Source organism: Condylura cristata, unplaced genomic scaffold (genome assembly GCF_000260355.1).
Source record: "Condylura cristata isolate star-nosed mole 26May11 unplaced genomic scaffold, ConCri1.0 scaffold00008, whole genome shotgun sequence".
NCBI lineage: Eukaryota > Metazoa > Chordata > Mammalia > Eulipotyphla > Talpidae > Condylura > Condylura cristata.
Window position 1 is genome coordinate 18531424 of NW_004567109.1, and position 13199 is coordinate 18544622.

General features: G+C 41.1%; 1 protein-coding gene across 3 annotated transcripts in view; it reads left to right on the plus strand.

Moving 5' to 3' along the window:
* The first annotated feature begins 1676 nt into the window (after nucleotides 1-1676).
* THRAP3 (thyroid hormone receptor associated protein 3) overlaps nucleotides 1677-13199 on the plus strand; it is a 46508-nt gene continuing 34985 nt past the window's right edge. For 2 of the 3 annotated variants that reach the window (XM_004678800.2, XM_012722445.1), the window contains exons 1-2: nucleotides 1677-1741; nucleotides 13000-13078. The gene's annotated coding sequence lies outside the window, so the exon portion shown is untranslated. Of the gene's footprint in view, nucleotides 1742-1991; nucleotides 2057-12999; nucleotides 13079-13199 lie in introns of those variants that run through there. The other variant, XM_012722444.1, reaches the window with a different exon arrangement.

Genomic DNA, 13199 nt, shown 5'->3' on the forward strand with positions numbered 1-13199 from the left:
CTCCATGTTTAGCAGTTTGAGGAACCTCCAAACAGTTTTCCATAATGGTTGTACTAGTTTGCACTTCCACCAGCAGTGCAGGAGAATTCCTTTTCCCCCATATCCTGGCCAACATTTGTTGTTGCTAATTGTTTTAAGATGTGCCATTCTCATTGAGATTGAGATACAGATAAAAGAGTCAAATGCAAGGGAGAAATAAAAAAGCTACCTGAGTATGCCAGATCACCCCAGAGGCCTCCCAGAGAGGCTGAACAAGGAGAGGAAAAAGTGATGGCTGGAATCATGGGGTAAATTTGTGGGCCAGAGAAGGGGCAGAGGTGGGTGAGAGGTAAGAGATAATCCAGCATAGTTGTTTCCAACACCAAGAGGAATGACTTGTGTTTTTGTATCCATTGTTCACCATATTGTTCTTAGTATTTTGCACTAGGCCGGACATATAGTAGATAGTCAGAAACTCTCTACATTGAAAACTTGGACTGTTTAAGCTGCAAAACACAGGCAATACAGCAAGGCAGCAAACAGAAGTGCTCAAAGAAGCACGAGTAAGCAATGTAGTCGTGGGACCAGAAGGGTGAGGGGTTGATGTGATAGTCTGACTGTATTTCTGGTTTCTCAGGAAAGATCAGTAGATTCCTTCAATATTTATTCATGTTTACTTTGCCTGGGGATGCAAAAATCCATCAAAGCTGATTTGTTTTCATAGACCACAGACTAGTAGGGAAGACAAACACCAGCTCTGATAATGAAATAAGATGTCAAGATATTGTGGGAGTACATTGGTGGGGAGGAGTTTATGAGTTTGTAATCCTTTACACAAGAGGTGATTTCTTAAGCTGAGTCTTAAGGTCCCAGTTCAGTAGGGTAGGACTTCCAAAGTAAACTAGTGTGTGTAAAGCTCTTGATAATTCTCAAGCTTGCCTATAAATTCTTGGAGAGGCCTTATAAAATGCTGATTCTCGGGCCACCCTCACTAAGAAATTTCCATTTTCACCAACTTTTATCCACTATCATCAGGGATGGGGTCTGGCGGTAGCGGGTGGTGAGGAAGTTTCATCCAGGTGGGTTTCTGAAAGATGTTACTTTATTACCAAAAAAAAAAAAAAAGAGAGAGAGAAAGAAAGAAAATGCATTTCATATCACCCTGTCAGACGCTTTTATGTGCTTTACTTTGTCGGAGCCTTGTAATAACTCGGATAGAAATTATTCTTATTCCATAAAGGAAGAAACCGACTGAGAGGGAGACGAGCTGCTCAAGGTCACAAAGCAAAATGTGGCAGGGCAGAAACCGAAAGCCAGGCGACTGGATTTCCAGCTACCAGACTTATCCAGGCCGTGAGTGGGTGGGACGTAGGCTCTCCTTCCAAGCTGGTTCCAAAATGGTGGGGGCAGTGGCGTAAGCAACGCCCCCGCCTCTTCCGTCCACCTCCCTTCTTCTTCCCCATGCCACCCAGTCTGGGGGAGGGGATGGAACGGAGCAACCCACGTGACTGCCGACAACCTGGCGCGTGACGCAAGCGGTCGGCCTAACGCTCGCCTTGCCTTGTGGGAAGCGTAGTTCAGTAGACTGCCAGGTTGTCAAGGAAAACCAGGCCTAGGACTACATTTCCCAAGAGGCGGCGAGGCGACGCCGCCACAGCTTCGTCGGAGAGCGGGGACGCGGGGCGCGCTGTCGGGCGGGGGCGAGATTCGGGCCGGTTGTGCCGTTGCGAGGCTGCAGCTGCGATCTCTGCGGTGGGCCCAGGTAAGTGAGGGCCTTTGATGGGTATTAGGGCAGCTCGGCTGGCTCTAGCCGTTTCGTCTCTCATCTTTTCTTCGGGCGGCTGCGTCGAGGTCCGCGGGCAGGCCTGGCGCGGAACCGCTCTCCGCGCCTATTCCCTGGCCGCCTCAGAGCGGGCCCCGCTCTCTGCGACTCCTCCCCCTCCCCGCCCTTTAGGGCTTCCCCTCGCTCCGGCCTAGTTCCCGGCCCTGTGGGCCTTTTCTCTCGGGTGGCGCCTCTCCTTTCTCCCTTCAAGCTGCCAGGGGCGAGCTCCCACCACGTCCGTCTCTCCCTTTGACCGTATGAATCCATTTTTCTAAATTTCTCCGTTTTCTCGGAACTTGTTTGTCCCATCCCCTCCCCGCCACCCCCCATTTTACACAGCTCTGGTTCTGTCTTCTGGGGCGCATGTGGCTGGCACTAAGTAAGTTTTAGTACCTCTTTTTTACGCCTTATGACCAGAGGAGGCATAGAAGTTCGTCTACTACGGGAATATTCGCGCCCGCTCTTTACTTGAGTCATTCGGGTTGGAGGGAAGCGGACTCGCATTCCACTGGTAATCGGCGTGTGCTCTGCGTACATGAGGCCATTTCTTTTGCTGCTCGTAGCACATAAGCAACTTTTATCAGGTTTTTTTTTTTTTTTTTTTTTGGTCGGTCTCGATCCTAGGGGTGGAGCATGGCGGCCACCGAAGCTGCCTAGTTGCTTGGGTGCCCACAAGTCAGAAGCTGTCGGTGGGAGTTCAGTGTTTCCCGGAGGTTGTTAATTGGACTGAAGGAAATGCCTCTGAGGGTGGTGGGGCTTGCAGACTATGGGCCGTGGAGCCGCCTGTGCTGGTGTAGCAAGGATCCTGGAGCCATCTTGTTGGGTTTAACGCTTGGCTCTGCGAGCTTTTGATTTGAGGTCAGGGGGACTTACGGGCTGCCTCAGTTTCCTTGTCTTGAAAGCAGCGGGGAATAACGGTGACCACTGCATCGGGTTATTTTGTGAAGATTAAGTGAGATTAAATTGAAAACCGCTTATCTCACTACCTGCCATGTATTGAGCATTGTTAACTGTTGCCGTCATTTGCAGGATTTCTAGATTGTGAACCCAAAGTGAATAGCATGTGTCAAGCCATCAGTTTTTTTTTTTCCCTTTTGTGAAAATGTTTTAACTTTCTTATCAAGAGTATCATCCTACAGAAACCTGTAAAGATCCAAAACGATTTCTGCTTTGAACAACCTCTGCAGGAAATCAGAATTAATTTGCCGACAAATGTGTTTTGTGAATTAATGCACTCACTGTAGCACTTTACAAAAAATGTTAAGCCTTTTTCCTACGGCCATTTAAATTTGATTGTATTTTGTAAAAGAGTTGAAGTTCTTGTTTAAGAAGCTAACCAAAAACCTCTATGCTCAACAGTCTCATCTCAGCTTTTTAAATGTTTTAGAACCCGTGAAAGACTTCCAGTTTTAAGGACTGATGTTTTTTAGTTTTCAGCCTTGGTGTAATGTTATGGTAGTGGTGATGATAGTACTAACAGCAACTGTAGTAGTACTTGAGCATTTTTCTTTCATACTTTTTGAATTTGGGTTAGCCAGTGAAATTATTGATGACTGAAGGCTTGTACTGAGGAAACAGAGGGAGGAAGTTTGGAGTATTGAGATGGAGAGAGAGAGAGGGAATACGCGGGCACAGCACAAGATATGATAATTAGTAATTTTTAGAATGGGCAGTCTTAAAGCAGTAATCTTAAGGTACTTCAGTCTGTTTCTGTTGGCTGTTGTGACATCCTGGTGTTAAGGAAGCGTGATCAGTGCTATCCTTTCAAATAGGAGATTGTTGATGAGTTTTTTCACACTCATTGTATAAATATCTTAAAATTGATTGGTATTTAGTTGATTAACAAATAATGTCTGAAAACTTACTATGTGCTGTTGCCTATAATTATGCTCAGACAGCACAGGGGCTGTGAGGAAGAAGGTGTCTTGCTCTTTTGGGAACTTACAGAATGGCGATGATGATACCCACAGATAAACAAGTTTAAAATTCGGAAAAGTGATGTAGTGGTACCAAATGGGACTGTGGTAGGCGATAAAAAGAGGGAGGCCGAGGGTGTTCAGAGATGTTCTTTTTGGCAAGAATGAGGAAACCCTGTTTTTGTTTTTTTTTTAAGGGCATTGAGAAATCATTCCAGGTAGAGGGAGGGAACAGAAAGTGCCAAAACTTGAAGATGGGGAGAATATAATGTGTTTTTAGAACTGAAAAGAAGCCAAGTGCGGCTGAACCATATCTAGGAGAGTGAATAAAGATGAGATGGAGAGGTTAAGTTGTTAAGGGAAGCCAACTGAAGTGTTCTGCATGGGAGGGGTTGATTTATATTTCAGAATACCTTCTTTAGAGGTGTGGAAATGTGTTTTTAGGGATATCAGTGAAGAGTACTGCACTTCAGATTGAAGCAGAGTAGAGATGGGTGGGAAGAAGAGGAGGCTTTGGAGATTAAATAGGTTTAATATCCTCAAGATTAATATTACTTTTTTAAAAAGATTATTTACACATATAGAACTGGGGTACAGGCTAGAGGTGCAGAGGCGGTGAGAGGATTCACCAGAGACAGTGGGGAGCAGAACAGGCAGATTGATGAATTACGCTGCTAAGGGGCACTGCTGAGGGGAGCAGCAGTCAGGAGAGGTCTGTGGCCCATTTGGATCACCTACAGGGCCAGGAATCGAACTCTGCAATGAAGCAGCTGCTGTTAGCTTGCATTGCTGCGCTCCAGCTGGCTGCACCACAAGGGAGGGCCCCTATGAAATTTTTTTAGGGAGTGGAATTTTTTCAAATAAAGGGTCATTGCATCGTACTCTAGTTTGAAAGTTTAAGAAGCATTGCTTCAGAATTTGTAGTATGTCTATCACCCACACAAAAAGTAACTGCTTATGGCTTACTAGGATAGGAGAGTTAAGACCCACAGGTATTCTTTTTATAAGATGAACTTTCTTATTCCAAGGAAGTCTTTTAAAATCAAGATTAAACACCTTGTAATAGAAATCTTTCTGTCTAGAAGTTTCTGGCTGATGAGCTTACTGAGAAAGCTGAACGTTAGTGAGCTCATTTTTGCAAAAACCCATTTCCTGATGTTTTTTTCCATTGGATTTTATTTACCATTCATATTTTAGTGGTTAGAAATAGAGCGTTTATGAAACATTTATTGCCTAGTTTTCCTTTAGCAACTATGGGATTCAGGTGTAAACAATCTATTTTGTAATATATTATCAAATGATAGTATTACTGGAAGCATAGGGTGTGCTTTTTACCCCAGAGTTAGAGTGCTGTTGCTGAAAAAACCATTTGTTTTTCTTTTTATGGCAGAGACTGAAAATAGAAGGCTCAAGAACTAAATCCAGTCTGCAGATGTGATTTGTTTGGCTCACACAGTGTTGTAAATTTGAATTAATTGTCAACGTTAAAAAACGGGGAGATTTTGGGCCCTCTCTAGTGATGCAACAGGTTAAAGCTCAGCATTATGAAGCTGATTGCAGGTGCTTCAGCATGAGTTTGATCCCTGGCCAGGGAGGTGACCCACATGGCTTAGCAAACTTCTCCTGTGTTACCTCATCAGCGTACGTCGTTGATCTGCCTGGTCTGCTCCCCACTCTGGCTCTGGTAAATCCTCTTTCACCTCTGCACCTCTGACCTGTACCCCATTTCCGTATGAATAAATAAATTAAAAAAAAGAGAGAGAGAAATTTTATGTAATTGAATTCTATGTAATTGAATTGGATTTTATGTAATTTTATGGATTCAGGCTGCTTTTGAAAAATTAGATGTGGTAGCCATGAACCTGTTGTTTTTGCTTTGCACCAGTCATGTTTTAGTTTTCATCATGTCCTTCTAGTTTTCATCATGTCCTTCAATTTTATCATAGCCCTTACCACAACCAGGCAAGGATCCCTGATAAGGAGGAGAATGTCTGTTGGCTTGTTACTTTACACCTTTATATGACTTGTCTGTTGGAATTTTGATTGGCTATCCCGCTTAACATTTTCAAAAATTTGTTTTTATGCATACAGGAACTGGGGTGTAGGCTTTAAGGGTGGGGATGGGGTGAAAGGATTCACCAGAACAATGGGGAGCAGAACAGGAGGATTGACTGAAATACACTGCTGAGAGGAGCAGCGGGCAGGGTCAGGAGAGGTCTGCCATGCCATGTGGGTCACCTCCCTGGCCTGGCCTGGGGATCTGCAGTGGCTGCAGATAGATTGATGGTGCTGTGCTTTAACTCATTGCCCCCACCGGGGAGGGCCCTGCTATCCCTCTTCTAGATGGGTGATACAGGCCTCAGAGGTCCCCCAGTTGAAGTCATTTTGCTGTCTTAAACATTTTTTTCTCTATGCCATATTTGCCTAAAAGGAAATTTAAGGTAACGTTAGAAGAGGAAAATGAAGCATCGTGGGGGAGAAATATTCAAACATTGAATTAATTTTTTCTAAACTGAAGAAACTCAAGCACTTTTAGAAAGCATGAAGGCATTGATTTGACCCCTACCCATATCCTCTAGCTGGCTTATATGCTGTGTCCTAGTTATTGATTTGCTCAGTTTGCTTTTGAGCATATGGAATGTTCTAATGCATGTTCAGTTTGTCTGAGTAGATAGAAGGCTAAGCAAAGAGAAGTTGCTGGATGTTAAATTAGAAGACTTTTGACTCCTGTCATGAAATTTTTTTTTTTTTTTTTGGTTTTTTAATAATAAGCCTCTGAAGTCCATTGCTTTATTTTCAGTAATTCTGTTTTTTGGGGGGAAAAAGGGGAGGAGTTGGTGGCTCGTTTTTCTTTATTGTAACAAAAAGAAGATAATATAAAGGATTTTTGAAGTCATGGAGGTAAGACTGATTTCTAAATGTTACCCAGGAGGTTTCTTCACTGCAGGGTGCTCCTTCAGCATTTCTCAGAAGATGGTCCTAGTTTATCCTTTTTTTTTTTAAATTACTTTAAAGATTTATATATGCATACAAGATCTGGGGTACATGGGGTGAGAGGATTCACCAGAGATGGAGTAGGGAGCAGAATAATATTTATTGCATACAGAACTGGGATACACACCAGAGGTGCAGGGGCTGGTGAGGGGATTCACCAGAGACAGAATGGGGAGCAGAATAGGCAGATCAACAAAAGTACCCTGCTGAGGGGAGCAGGGGGGCCACGCCATGTGGTCAGCTCCCTGGCCCAGGATCCAACTGGTGTTGCAGTGGCTGTAGATAGCTTCATCGTGCTGCGCTTTAATAAGCACTGCACCCCAGGGAGGTCCCCCGCCCTTCTTTTTGAAAGAAGTTTTACATACATCTAACACTACTACAAGGAATATATGAAAGATGACACTGTTAGCAGCTTACAAAACTTATGTTAACCACATACTTTCTTTTATTAATTAATAGATAATGTTTTGGTTCAGTAAAAGTTGTAATAGCTTGTCTGATACAAGTTTAGCCGCAAATGGAACAAAAACCACTAGTACTGATTTGACAGTTGAGTACACAGACACTTGTTGAGCTCACTGCAGAGTCTCAAAACGTAAGTTTTAAATTGCATTGGCGTTTAATTATTGCAGTAATAACTTAAGTTTTGGTTTAGAGAGTAGTGGGACCATAAAATATCTTTGTCTCAGAGTTCTGTCAGTAACTATTCATACGTGATACATGAATGTGTCATTGAACTGCTGCATGTGTTTTGTCATATCAGTATGCTCATTTATAAATTTTTTTTTTAAAGATATATTTATTTATTCATACAGAACTGGGGTACAGGCCAGAGGCTCTGGGGCGGTGAGAGACTTTACCAGAGACAGAGCGGGGAACAGAACAGGCAGATCGATGAAGTACACTGCTGAGGGGAGCAGCGGGCGGGTCAGGAGAGGTCTGCCACACCATGTGGTCACCTCCGGGGCAGGCGGGAATCGAACTCATGCTGAAGTGGCTTTAGCTTCTCAATGCTGTGCTTTAACCCGCTGCGCCACCAGGGAGGGCCTCATTTATACATTTTAAAGGAACTTTTTGGGAAAAAAAAAAAAAATTGAACCTGGTTGACCCGGAGGACAAGCTTCCTAATGACAATACTTTAGATCATTCATGGGGCAAGGTATTTGTGTACATGAACCATGAATGTAAAGTGAAAGATGCATTATTTAGTTCTGAAATTGTTGACTAAATTTTAGATTTGGTTACTGGGAAAGTAAGATTATATTTGTTTTTGAAGCATACACCTAAACTGCTACAATTTGTTATTCTAGCTGGGATTTTGACCTTACCCTTATAACCTGTTCTTATCTGGTAATTTACCTAAGAGTTGCCAACAAGAAATGGGTACTTTCTGGCTCTCCCTGGTGGCACAACAGGTTAAAGCACAGCACTATGAAAACTATCCACAACTGCTGCAGTGGAAGTTCGATTCCTGGCCCAGTGGCAAACCTTCTGACCCCACTGCTCCCCTCAGCATTGTATTTCAGCCTGCCTGCTTATTCTGCTCTCCCTTTTGTCTCTGGTGAATCCTCTCACCACTGCATCTCCAGCCTGTACCCCAGTTCTTGTATTCATAATTTAAAAAAACCTTAAAAAAAAAAAAGAAATGGGTACTTTCTGAGTGGGAGAGGAGGATCTTTCTTGTTAAGCTATTAAATATAACTGCAAAATTGGAGAGAGGTTTTCTCTTCTGGATTGTTAACATGTCTGTCTTTTATGCCTTTATTGCCTTGGTATGCTGCCTGGTAAAAACATCCACAGGTATACTATTGAATGTTACTTCAGTGTAACATTTTTGTAAATTGTTTCATTAAACTTTTTTGTGTACATTATTTTGGATCTTTATGCTAGATTCTTTTAGAAGAATCATTCCTGATAGGCCAACTGAATATCTAATAGGACAGCCTCAAGGCAAGGTAACATGTGGTGTGGGCAGTTGTGTTCCAGAATAAAAATATTAAACTGGGACGGGGGACTGGGAGTTGAGTAGTAATTAGGAAGGAGACCTCAAACTGTTTAGTACAGTTTGAGATTTTTACTGTGTATGAAGACAGTTAGGTAAAAAGATGAATTAAACAATTTGGTTTGCTCAGGCAAATAAGACCATTTCTGTTAACATCTCAATTTCTGTGATCTACATGCTTACCCTTTTTGAAAATTGAACTTTGTGACATTTTGCTAGGTGCCATAAGTTAGACAAAGAGCAAATACTGTATGATTTCTACTTCCATAAGATTTCTACTTAAAATCTAAATTCACTGGCTTCTTCAGTAGGTTCTTAGAAACAGCAACGTTAAGTGAAAGGAATCTGCAGTCCTCCATTAACTTCAGTTGGTGTTTATTTAAAACTAGTGTTTATAATAACATTCAGATGTTATTAAAGAACCTGTTACACCTCAAGTAATCAAATTCTTGGTGGAATGGTGGTTGAAGGGAGAGTTACTGGTTAATTGAAAGTTTGTTTGAGAGATGTAAAAGTTCTAGAGGTAGGGATGGTGATAATGATTGTTTAATCATGTGAATGTACAAAATTGAACTGACCTTAAAATGCTTGAGGGCAAATTTTGCATTATGTATATTTTATCATAGTAAAAATATTTTATAATTAATATTCGTTTGTTGCTGGGTAGGCTGCATACAGAAAGAAATTTGATCTTGTAGTTGCCTTCAAGGACCTGTGTGGTCTAGTGTTACATGACTAGTAGTTTTCAAGGAAATAGAGGCTTCAGTTATAAGGAAATGGTGGTAGTTCATAAAAATGGGGTATAGAGATTCTGGAAAAAGAGCTTTTCCTATGGGTAGTCTGGATAGGCTAGAAGATTTAAGAATATTAGTTTCCCCCAAGACACCTCTGCATAATCCGAGAGCATGATTTTCAAAAGTACTTAACTGGTCTAGGTAGAAATTTTCAGTTGCATGTGCAAAATGGCTTGTTGGAGCCCTCTCATAAAATGCGACTTTGGGGCACAGAATAATGGTGTTACTTAGTAGACATTCAGTCAAACACAGGCTTGTATTTGTTATTAGCATTTGTAATAAGTGTTTTACATTTCCAGGCTTCCAAAAAGACACTTTCTGAACTCTCAAGAACATTTGGTCAGTGACAGATCCACTGATAGAAATCTTTAGACTTATTAACTCTGGCATTTTGACATTGACTTGATTAATATTGAGTACTAATATGTACTAAACTGTCTCAGAACTATACCTCTGTTAAGTTACTTGATTTTCATACAACTTTCTGTTGTAGAAACCAGTTTTAGAGATGAATGAGACTCATTAGAATTAATGATTTTTTTTAGAAGATTTTATTTTTTTATGCATACAGAAATGGGGTACAGGACAGAAGTCAGAGGCAAGTGGATTCACCAGAAACAGAGTGGGGAGCAGAACAGGCAGATAGGTGAAATACACTGCTGAGGGGAGCAAGGAGAGACAGGAGAGGTTTGCTGCACCATTCGGGTCACCTCTGGGGAGGGGCAGCCATGGTTTGCTTAGCTTCGCAGTGCAGCCTCCAGTCCCACACCACCAGGGAGGGCCCTAATGAATCTTAATACTAGTTGATGAATTTAGGACTTAAACACAGGCATTGTAGCTTTCAACCATGTGCTCCTATTATTTACTGAGCCAGTGCTTTGGGATGATTGATTACTAATTTTATTTGCTGTACTTGTAAAGTTGTTGGGCATATATTTTATTTGTTTTTAAGATTCATTTATGCATACAGTACTGGGGTATAGCTAGAGATGCAGTGAGAGGATTTACCAGATACAGATTGGGGAGCACAACAGGCAGATGGACAAAGCACACTGCTGAGGGGAGCAGTGGGCGAGACAGGAGAGGTCTCCTGTGCCATGTGGGTCAGCCCCTTGGCCAGGGATCGAATTCATGCTGAAGCAGCTGCAGATAGCTTCATAATGCTGCACTTCAACCAGTTGCGCCACTATGGAGGGCCCAAGTGGGGAATATATTTTAAAATATATATTCTATTTTTCTATCATTTCTATCATTTACCCCTTAGTTTTGAGGATTACTGCTTATTAAGGATTTACTCTTGTTTGGCTGTTTGCATTAAGTGCCTTTGTTAGATGAATACTGTATAACTAAAATTGGTAAATTTTCTGTAAACTTCCAAACCATCATCATGCTTTTGGGGGCAAGGAGGTAAAATTGAGAATATTATGTAGGCACTTAAGTAATAAAAGTATCAATAGGATTCAAAATCTTATTGAGGGCCTTCCTAGGGGTGTAAAGGTCAAGTCTCAGCTTCATTTACCACTATGGCCTGAATTTGAGTTTGACCCCGCCCCCCAATCAGGGAGCTAATCCACTTTGATGGCACAACAGACCACTCTTCTCGCCTGATGCTCCCCTTAGCAGTGTATTTTAGTAAATTTGTCAGTTTTGCTCCTTACTCTGTCTGATGAACCTTCTCACACCCCTTTCCCCCCTCCCGCCCCCCAGGCACTTCTGGCCTATACTCGAGTTCTATGCTAAATAAACAAATAAAGTTTTTGTAATTACAAGTATGTCATTAAGAAAAATGGAATTTGGGAGATAGCATTTCACTTAAGTGGGATTCAAGATTAGCTTTACCTATAAAAATTGATGGCAAATGTTCATTTGTTAATGCTGAAATCTGTAGTGAAATTTTACATTTTGGAAAATTTCTTTTCACACAGATGGGTCCTGCCAAATATTAATCATAGTCTGTGAGTATTTTTTTGAGCATATGACTTTAATTGAGCATATCCATCACTTAAAAGGCTTTTAAAAGTTTTGTTTGAGCCATGGGGATTACAACTTAGATGAAGAAATGTACTAAATGAAGAGTAATGCAAAAAATTTATATATGTATAATTGAAAAATTTTACTATAAATTAAAATTTTTTAACCACACACAAAAAAAATTTTGTTAGAGGACCCTCACTGGTGGTGCACGGGTTAAAAGCACAGCACTGTGAAGCTATCCAGAGCCACTGGGGCACGAGTTCAATTCCCAGCAGGGGAGTTGACCCACATGGCACAACAGACCTCTCCTGTTTCTCACACTGCTCCTCTTTGCCATGTATTTCAGTCATTCTGCCTATTCTGTTCCCCTTTCTGCCTCTGGTGAATCCTCTCACCCCCCACACCTCTGGCCTGTACCCTAGTTCTTTTATGTGCAAATAAATCTTTAAAAGTTTTGTTAGATTTGTTCTTGATATTTTGCCTTTTAATGTGTTATTATACTTCAGATCACTAATTTCCAATTGAAAATTAACTTGAAACCTCTCAGTTACATAGTTAGATGGATTTTGAAATGGAGATTTCCTTTGCACTATAGTTTGAGCTCAGAAAATATGTCCACTTCAAATTCATGTGGAAATGGAGTAACATTGCTTGTTTTAACCTTTTAAAGTATGAAAATAAATAAATCAGCTTGACATTACTTGTTCAAGTAACGTTTGTTGTTAAAATTAGTTTGCTGCAGTGTTTGTTTCCCATAGAAGTGTAAGTCAGAATATGTACTTATTTCACGCAAAATTTCATAGGTCTGATGATAAGACTACAGGAGTGAATTAGAGTGAACAGAGGCTAGTGCTTTTGATGATACTGGCATGTGACAAGCTTTTTTTGGCAGAGTATCTGCTGGTGACTAGTAGAGTGAATAATCATACTCTTTAAATACCTTCCATTTTCATGATTGTCAAATTCACCTTCAAGTTTTTTATATTGTGGGTGGCATGCCTTTAAAAAAAAAAGATAAAATTTATTTATTTAGCATAGAGGAACTGGGGTTGAAGCCTGAGGTGGGGTGGATTCAACAGAGGCAGAGCGGGGAGCAGAACAGGGAATCTACTGAAATACACTGCTGAGGAGAGCAGTGGGCCAGACAGGAGAGGAGTGTTGCCCCATGTGGGTCAGTTCCCTGGCTGGGTCCTTGGTACTGTGAAGAAATGGAGGATGAAGAGTTGCTTTAACTTGAAAAATATCAATTTTTTGTTGGTTTGTTTTAAGCATCTACTTCTGAAGTAATTTGAATTATGAAGTTATGTGAATTAGTCTTCCATAATGCAAACTGTTACACCTGAAATATTGCCAGTGAAAGTATCATATTACAAGAGGAAGCAAGCTACAATCTTACTGTGTGAACTTGAATGGTTGAAAATGAGAGTGAAGTTTATGCACTCTAGGCATCTGTATTTTAAAATGTAATCTGTAAGGTTTAGCAAGTTATTTAACATTGCTTATTTCCTTTTGTTTCAGAATTGTATGCTGACTTTGTAAATCAGAGAAGCCAGTGGCACTGTCAGTATTCTGAGGGAGTGTCTGCTTGGGATTTGGTGTAAGTTGAATTATTGTTCAAATAAGGTAAATGAGTGGTAGAAAAAGGACTGAATAACTTCACTGACTTAAGAAACCAACCTTATGTTAATAACTCTTTGTCCAGAAGTTTCCTTGATGGA